Raw genomic sequence first — 9,783 nt, 5'->3', positions numbered from 1 at the left:
CATAATTTTCATGTTGTGAGTCATTTTTGTGTTTTTCTCTCTCATCGTTAAAAATTCAAAACAATAAAAAAATATATTTTCCTTATTTCTCTCATAAATTTCGAAAATTTGATTTGACTTAGGCAAAAATTTTTAAAACTTAGCTATTTCTTATAAGTCAAGTCAAATTTTCAATTTTAAAAATATTATCTTTTCAAAACTTTTTCAAAAATCAAATCTTTTTCAATTTTTCTTTTGTATTTTCGAAATTTAAAAAAAAAATTGATTTCAAAAATCTTTTTCTTAATTTTGTTTCATAATTTTCGAAACTTTACTAATAATTAATGTGATTGATTCAAAAATTTGAAGTTTGTTACTTTCTTGTTAAGAAAGGTTCAATCTTTAAATTCTAGAATCATATCTTTTAGTTTCTTGTTAGTCAAGTAATCAATTTTAATTTTAAAAATATCTTTCAAATCATATCTTTTTCAAAATTTTATTTCAAAATATCTTTTCTAACTTCTTATCTTTTCAAAATTGATTTTCAAATCTTTTTCAACAAACTAATTGACTTTTTGTTTGTTTCTCATCTTTTTCAAAACCACCTAACTAATTTTCTCTCTCTAATTTTCGAAAATTTCTCACCCTTTTTCAAAATCCTTTCTAATTAACTAATTGTTTTAAATTTTAATTTTAATTTTATTTCTTCTCTTAATTTTTGAAAATCACTAACCATTTTTTTTAAAAAAATTTTTCGAAATTCTCTCCCTCTCATCTCTTTCTATTTATTTATTTATTTACTAACACTTCTCTTCATCTTAAAATTTGAACCCTCTCTTCCTTTGTGTTCAAATTTTTTTCTTCTCCTTCTTCTATTCTTTTCTTGTTCCACTCACATAAAGGAATCTCTATACTGTGACATAGAGGATTCCTCTTCCTTTTCTGTTCTCTTTTTTTTCATATGAGTAGGAGCAAGGACAAGGACATTCTTGTTGAAGCAGATCCTGAACCTGAAAGGACTCTGAAGAAGAAGCTAAGAGAAGCTAAAGCACAACAATCCAGAGAAAACCTTACAGAGAATCTCGAAAAAAGAAAGAGACATGGCCAAACCCAATAACAATGGTGGAGGCGCAAGGAGGATGCTTGGTGATTATACTACACCTACTTCCAACTTTTATGGAAGAAGCATCTCAAGCCCTGCCATTGGAGCAAACAATTTTGAGCTGAAGCCTCAACTAGTTGCTATAATGCAACAGAACTGCAAGTTTCATGGACTTCCATCAGAAGATCCCTACCAGTTCTTAACTGAGTTCTTGCAGATCTGTGATACTGTTAAGACTAATGGAGTAGATCTTGAAGTCTACAGGCTCATGCTTTTCCCTTTGGCTGTAAGAGACAGAGCTAGAATATGGTTGGACTCACAACCTAAAGATAGCCTGGACTCTTGGGATAAGCTAGTCACGGCCTTCTTGGCTAAGTTTTTTCCTCCTCAAAAGCTGAGCAAGCTTAGAGTGGATGTTCAGACCTTCAAGCAAAAAGATGGAGAATCCCTCTATGAAGCTTGGGAAAGATACAAGCAGTTGACCAAAAAGTGTCCTGCTGACATGCTTTCAGAGTGGACCATTTTGGATATATTCTATTATGGTCTATCTGAGTTCTCTAAGATGTCACTAGAACATTCTGCAGGTGGATCCATTCACCTAAAGAAAATGCCTACAGAAGCTCAAGAACTCATTGACATGGTTGCAAATAACCAATTCATGTACACTTCTGAGAGGAATCCTGTGAGTAATGGGACGCCTCAGAGGAAGGGAGTTCTTGAAATTGATGCTCTGAATGCCATATTGGCTTAGAACAAAATGTTGACTCAGCAAGTCAACATGATTTCTCAGAGTCTGAATGGATTGCAAAATGCATCCAATAGTACTAAAGAGGCATCTTCTGAAGAAGAAGCTTATGATCCTGAGAACCCTGCAATGATAGAGATGAATTACATGGGTGAAGCCTATGGAAACACCTATAATCCCTCATGGATAAATCATCCAAATTTCTCATGGAAGGATCAACAAAAGCCCCAACAAGGCTTTAATAATGGTGGAAGAAACAGGCTAGCAATAGCAAGCCTTTTCCATCATCTTCTCAGCAATAGACAGAGAATTCTGAGCAGAGCCTCTCTAGCTTAGCAAACATAGTCTCTGATCTATCTAAGACCACTCTAAGTTTTATGACTGAAACAAGGTCCTCCATTAGAAATTTGGAGGCACAAGTGGGCCAGTTGAGTAAGAAAATCACTGAAACTCCTCCTATTACTCTCCCAAGCAACACAGAAGAGAATCCAAAAAGAGAGTGCAAGGCCTTTGATATTATCAGAATGGCCGAATCCAAAGAGGAAGGGGAGGATGTGAATCCCAATGAGGAAGACCTCATGGGACGTCTCCCAGACAGAAAGGAGTTCCCTATTGAGGACCTAAAGGAATCTGAGGCTCATATAGAGACCATAGAGATTCCATTAAACTTCCTACTACCATTCATGAGCTCTGAGAACTATTCTTCCTCTGAAGAGGATGAAGATGTAATTGGAGAGCAAGTTGCTCAATATCTAGGAGCCATCATGAAGCTGAATGCCAAGTTGTTTGGTAATGAGACTTGGGAAGATGAATCTCCCTTGCTCATTAGTGAACTAAATACAAGGGTTCAGCAAACTTTACCTCAAAAAAAACAAGATCCTGGTAAATTCTTAATACCCTGTACCTTAGGCACCATGACCTTTGAGAAGGCTCTGTGTGACCTGGGGTCAGGTATAAATCTTATGCCACTCTCTGTAATGGAGAAACTGGGGATATTTGAGGTACAGGCTGCCACAATCTCATTAGAGATGGCAGACAAATCATTAAAACAAGCTTATGGATTGGTAGAGGACGTGTTAGTGAAGGTTAAAGGCCTTTACATCCCTGCTGATTTCATAATCTTAGACACTGAGAAGGATGAGAATGAATCCATCATTCTTGAAAGACCCTTCCTAGCCACAGTAGGAGCTGTGATTGATGTTGACAGAGGAGAGCTAGTCCTTCAATTGAATAGGGACTACTGGTGCACGAAATTGTGATCAATACTTTTTCACAGCTCAAATAATCCCTAGTAATGGCTCCAAAGACTTGGTGCTCAATACCATGGCATAAACACAACTTCGCACAACTAACCAGCAAGTGCACTGGGTCGTCCAAGTAATAAACCTTACGTGAGTAAGGGTCGATCCCACGGAGATTGTTGCTATGAAGCAAGCTATGGTCACCTTGTAAATCTCAGTCAGGCAGACTCAAATGGGTATGGTGATAAACGAATAAAGCATAAAGATAAAGATAGAGATACTTATGTATATCATTGGTGAGAGCTTCAGATAAGCGTATGAAGATGCCTTCCCTTCCGTCTCTCTGCTTTCCTACAGTCTTCATCCAATCCTTCTTACTCCTTTCCATGGCAAGCTCGTGTAGGGTTTCACCGTTGTCAATGGCTACCTCCCATCCTCTCAGTGAAAATACGTCCCTGATGCTCTGTCACAGCATAGGCTAATCAGCTGTCGGTTCTCGGTCAGGCCGGAATAAAATCCATCGATCCTTTTGCGTCTGTCACTAACGCCCCGCCTACTAGGAGTTTGAAGCACGTCACAGTCATTCAATCATTGAATCCTACTCAGAATACCACAGACAAGGTTAGACCTTCCGGATTCTCTTGAATGCCGCCATCAGTTCTCGCCTATACCACGAAGATTCCGGTTAAAGAATCCAAGAGATATTCACTAGAGCCTCGTATGCTTGTAGAACAAGAGTGGTTGTCAGTCACTTTGTTCATGAGTGAGAATGATGATGAGTGTCACAGATCATCACATTCATCAAGTTGAAGAACAAGTGATATCTTGGACAAAGAACAAGCGGAATTGAATAGAAGAACAATAGTAATTGCATTAATACTCGAGGTACAGCAGAGCTCCACACCTTAATCTATGGTGTGTAGAAACTCCACCGTTGAAAATACATAAGAACAAGGTCTAGGCATGGCCGAATGGCCAGCCTCCCAAAGAGGGTTCAATCATAAAACATGATCAAAAGATGATCAAAGGATCTAAAAATAATCCAAAGATGAAAATACAATAGTAAAAGGTCCTACTTATAGAAAACTAGTAGCCTAGGGTGTACAGAGATGAGTAAATGACATAAAAATCCACTTCCGGGCCCACTTGGTGTGTGCTTGGGCTGAGCAAATGAAGCTTTTTCGTGTAGAGACTCCTCTTGGAGTTAAACGCCAGCTTTTATGCCAGTTTGGGCGTTTAACTCCCATTTGGGTGCCAGTTCCGGCGTTTAACGCTGGAATTTCTTGAGGTGACTTTGAACGCCGGTTTGGGCCATCAAATCTTGGGCAAAGTATGGACTATCATATATTGCTGGAAAGCCCAGAATGGCTACTTTCCAACGCCGTTGAGAGCGCGCCAATTGGGCTTCTGTAGCTCTAGAAAATCAACTTCGAGTGCAGGGAGGTCAGAATCCAACAGCATCTGCAGTCCTTTTGAGTCTCTGGATCAGATTTTTGCTCAGATCCCTCAATTTCAGTCAGAAAATACCTGAAATCACAAAAAAACACACAAACTCATAGTAAAGTCCAGAAAAGTGAATTTTAATTAAAAACTAATAAAAATATACTAAAAACTAACTAGATCACACTAAAAACATACTAAAAACAATGCCAAAAAGCGTACAAATTATCCGCTCATCACAACACCAAACTTAAATTGTTGCTTGTCCCCAAGCAACTGAAGATCAAAATAGGATAAAAAGAAGAGAATATGCAATGAACTCCAAAAACATCTATGAAGATCAGTATTAATTAGATGAGCGGGGCTTTTAGCTTTTTGCCTCTGAATAGTTTTGGCATCTCACTTTATCCTTTGGAACTCAGAATGATTGGCTTCTTTAGGAACTCAGAATCCAGATAGTGTTATTGATTCTCCTAGTTAAGTATGATGATTCTTGAACACAGCTACTTATTGAGTCTTGGCTGTGGCCCAAAGCACTCTGTCTTCCAGTATTACCACCGGATACATACATGCCACAGACACATAATTGGGTGAACCTTTTCAGATTGTGACTCAGCTTTGCTAAAGTCCCCAATTAGAGGTGTCCAGGGTTCTTAAGCACACTCTTATTGCCTTGGATCACAACTTTATTTCTTTTTTTTTTCTCTTTCTTTTTTTTTTCTTTTCGATTTTTTTTTTCGCTTGCTCCCCTTTTTCTCTTTTTTTTTTGTATTCACTGCTTTTTCTTGCTTCAAGAATCATTTTTATGATTTTTCAGATCCTCAGTAACATGTCTCCTTTTTCATCATTCTTTCAAGAGCCAACATTCATGAACCACAAATTCAAAAGACATATGCACTGTTCAAGCATACATTCAGAGAACAAAAGTGTTGCTGGTGGACGAAATTGTGATCACATCAATATAGCATTAATGTATTTATTGTAGAATTGTGGAACTTAGGATTTTTTGGTACGAGTGGGCACAATTCCGTTCAACTAACCAGCAAGTGTACTGGGTCGTCCAAGTAATACCTTACGTGAGTAAGGGTCGAATCCACAGAGATTATTGGTTTGAAGCAATCAATGTTATTTTATTAATCTTAGTTAGGATGTCAACAAGGATTATTTGGATTAAAAGTGAAATTACTAGATTTCATTATAAAAATAAAAGAGGGAACAATGTTACTTTGAATTGCAGTACTGGGGAATATGTTGGAGTTTTGGAGATGCTTTGTCCTTTGAATTTCTACTTTTCCTTGAGATCCTCTTCTCACACGCAAGGTCTATCCATGGCAAGCTCTATGTAGGGTGTCACCGTTGTCAATGGCTACTTCCCATCCTCGCAGTGAAAGCTATGCACGCACTCTGTCACAGTACGGCCAATCACCGGTTGGTTCCCGCTCCTACTGGAATAGAATCCCTCTTTTGCGTCTGTCACTAACGCCCAGCAGGTTAAAGTTTGAAGCACGTCACAGTCATTCAATCCCGGAATCCTACTCGGAATACCACAACAAGGTTTAGACTTTCCGATTCTCATGAATGCCGCCATCAATCCGGCCTATACCACGAAGATTCTGTTGGGGAATCTAAGAGATATTCATTCAGTCTGATGTAGAACGGAGGTGGTTGTCAGGCACACGTTCATGGGTTGAGGAAGGTGATGAGTGTCACGGATCATCACCTTCTCCACAGTTAGGCGCGAATAAACATCTTAGATAGAACAAGCGTGTTTGAATGGAAAACAAAGGAATTGTATTAAATCATCGAGACGCTGCAGAGCTCCTCACCCCAACAATGGAGTTTAGAGACTCATGCCGTCACAAAGTATGTAATTCAGATCTGAAAATAGCGAGGTACATGATAAGTCTGTAAAAGTTGTTTAAATAGTAAACTAGTGACCTAGGTTTACAGAAAATGAGTAAACTAAGATAATTGGTGCAGAAATCCACTTCTGGGCCCACTTGGTGTGTGCTGGGGCTGAGACTAATGCTTTCCACGTGTGGAGGCCTTTCTTGGCGTCAAACTCCAAGTTTTGACGTGTTTTGGGCGTTCAACTCCGGATCATGACGTTTTTTCTGGCGTTTAACTCCAGACAGCAGCATGTACTTGGCGTTCAACGCCAAGTTACGTCGTCTATCCTTGCGCAAAGTATGGACTATTATATATTGGAAAGCCCTGGATGTCTACTTTCCAACGCCGTTGAGAGCGCGCCAATTGGACTCCTGTAGCTCCAGAAATCCATTTCGAGTGCAGGGAGGTCAGGATCCAACAGCATCAGCAGTCCTTTTTCAGCCTAAGTCAGATTTTTGCTCAACTTCCTCAATTTCAGCCAGAAAATACCTGAAATCACAGAAAATACACACACTCATAGTAAAGTCCAGAAATATGATTTTTGCCTAAAAACTAATATTATTTTACTAAAACTAACTGAAACATGCTAAAATCTACATGAAATTACCCCCAAAAAGCGTACAAAATATCCGCTCATCACAACACCAAACTTAAACTGTTGCTTGTCCTCAAGCAACTAGATGAATAAAATAGGTTCTAACAGAAATTAAGTAATATATATTTAGAGTTTTAAATGAAGCTCAGATTCTTATTAGATGAGCGGGCTTGTAGCTTTTTGTCTCTGAACAGTTTTGGCATCTCCCTGTATCTTTAGAATTTCAGAATAATGGCATCCTTAGGAACTCAGAATTCAGATAGTATTATTGACTCTCCTAGTGTAGTATGTTGATTCTTGAACCAGCTATTTATGAGTCTTGGCCGTGGCCCTAAGCACTTTGTCTTCCAGTATTACCACCGGATACATAAATGCCACAGACACATAACTGGGTGAACCTTTTCAGATTGTGACTCAGCTTTGCTAGAGTCCCCAGTCAGTGGTGTCCAGAGCTCTTAAGCACACTCTTTTGCTTTGGATCACGACTTTAACCACTCAGTCTCAAGCTTTTCACTTGGACCTTCATGACACAAGCACATGGTTAGGGACAGCTTGATTTAGCCGCTTAGGCCTGGATTTATTTCCTTGGGCCCTCCTATCCATTGATGCTCAAAGCCTTGGATCCTTTTTACCCTTGCCTTTTGGTTTTAAGGGCTGCTTGGCTTTTATTTCCTTTTGATTGTAATATATATATATATATATATATATATATATATATATATATATATTTTGTATTAACTTCTTTTTTCTTGCTTCAAGAATCAATTTCATGATTTTTCAGATCATCAATAATATTTTTCGTGTTCCTCATCCTTTCAGGAGCCAATATTCATCAAATTCAAAATACAATTTATGCACTGTTCAAGCATTCATTCAGAGAACAACAAGTATTGCCACCACATATAATTAATTATAGTCTTATTACTAAGAACTCAAAAAATAAATTACTTCTTTATTCTAAAAAAAATTTTCTACTTTATTCATGCCTGATGATGATGAGAAAAATAATTATAGCTTAATTGGAAATAAAATCAAAATAGATATGCTAAGTACTACTACTCCTATATAACTTCTAAGGTAAATCTTATAATAATACTATCACAGAGTTAAAGCTGGAATTAGAACTTAACAACCTGTATTTTGGGAAGTGGATGTTCCTTTAGTCTGTGGGATGCCTTCAAGAATTAATTTCTGATGCTTCAGCTCCCTTAAGTTCACATCCTTGCTCTTCCTGTTCTCTTAGGTGCCATGATTTTAATGAGTTTTAGCTCAGTGATCATGCAAATCACACCAAAACTTAGAGGTTTGCTTGTCCTCAAGCAAAAGAAAGGAAAGGAGAGGAGAGAAGGAAAGGCATTTTCACATAAAGATAAGATGAGTTAAAAGATATGAGAAGAAATTAAAAATATTTGAAAAAGATTGGATTAGAAAAAGATATATTTTAAAAAAAAGAAAAGATATGAATCAAAATTTAAAAGATAGAATTGAATTTTAATTTGAAAGGATTTTTAAAAGGAGTTAAAGATGTGTTGGAAACAAATTTGAAAAGATGATGGATTGAATTGGAAAGCCATTTTCTTTGGGTTAAGATAAATCTAAAAAAAAATTTGCAATCATTGGATTTTAGAAATTAGGATAAACTTTTGGAATTGAAAGTGATAATTTAAAATATGTTTATGCAAGAAATCATGAATTGAAACATAAAAATTTTGAAAAATTGCAAAGAAAAACGAAATTGTACCTCCTCCCACCATCCTGGCGTTAAACGCCCACATGGTGCATGGTTTGGGCGTTTAACGCCCACATGTGCTTCTCCTGGGCGTTCAACGCCCATGTGATGCTTCTTCCCTGGCGTTGAACGCCAGGAGGTCCTTCTTTACTGGGCGTTTTCTAAACGCCCAGAATGCTAGCAGATTGGCGTAAACGCCCAGAAGGTGCATCTTTCTGGCTTTTAACGCCCAGAAGATGCTTCTTCTTGGCGTTTAACGCCCAGAAGGCTACCCTAACTGGCGTTGAACGCCCAGTGGGTGCTTCTTTGGGTTTAACGCCCAAAGTATTTCTTACTGGCTTTTTCATGCCAGTAAGCTTCCAAATTTCCCTGTAACTCTGTGACTTCAACCAATTGCTATTTCACCTTTTGAAGATACTTGACTCAAACCTGTAAAGAAAATCAATACGAATAAAATTAAATTTTGTGATTGGCTGGGTTGCCTCCCAGCAAGCTTCTTTAATGTCTTTTAGCTGGACTGAGTTTAATCAAGTCTCAGTTTTGAGCATTCTTGCTCAAAATGCCTTCAAGATAATGTTTGACTCTTTGTCCATTAACAATGAACTTTTTGTTAGAGTCATTATCCTGAAGCTCTATGTATCCATATGGTGACACGTTGTAATGACATATGACCTCTCCACCGGATTTAATTCCCCAGGGAATAATTTGAGCCTAGAATTGAATAGCGGAACTTTTTGCCCGGATCAAAGACTCTGGATGACAATTTCTTATCATGCCATCTTTTCGCTTTCCTTTGTAAATCTTTGCATTTTCGAAAGCATGAGTCTAATTTCCTCTAGCTCTGATTCGAGACTCTCAGCCATATGACCTCTCTACCAGAGAGTCAATTATATCAACACTCATGCAGTCATTTGGGTCTGGATGTTGCATGGCTTTAACAACATTCAGCTTGAACTCTTCCTCATTGACTCTCAAGGTTACTTCCCCTTTTGGACATCAATGAGGGTTCGGCCAGTTGCTAGGAAAGGTCTTCCTAGAATGAGTTGCATTCTTGTGCTCCTC

At 38.0% G+C, this 9,783-nt stretch overlaps 1 non-coding gene across 1 annotated transcript; it reads right to left on the bottom strand.

Annotated features, from left to right (window-relative positions):
* Positions 1-1,481: 1,481 nt before the first annotated feature.
* On the bottom strand, positions 1,482-1,589 carry LOC130978315 (small nucleolar RNA R71). Its single transcript, XR_009085965.1, has one exon. It is a non-coding gene; the product is annotated as a small nucleolar RNA R71 (small nucleolar RNA).
* Between the last annotated feature and the right edge of the window lie 8,194 nt (positions 1,590-9,783).

Source organism: Arachis stenosperma, chromosome 4 (genome assembly GCF_014773155.1).
Source record: "Arachis stenosperma cultivar V10309 chromosome 4, arast.V10309.gnm1.PFL2, whole genome shotgun sequence".
NCBI classification, from domain to species: Eukaryota; Viridiplantae; Streptophyta; class Magnoliopsida; order Fabales; family Fabaceae; genus Arachis; species Arachis stenosperma.
Note: the sequence above shows the minus strand (reverse complement) of the source record. Positions and strands in the feature narration are given on the sequence as shown.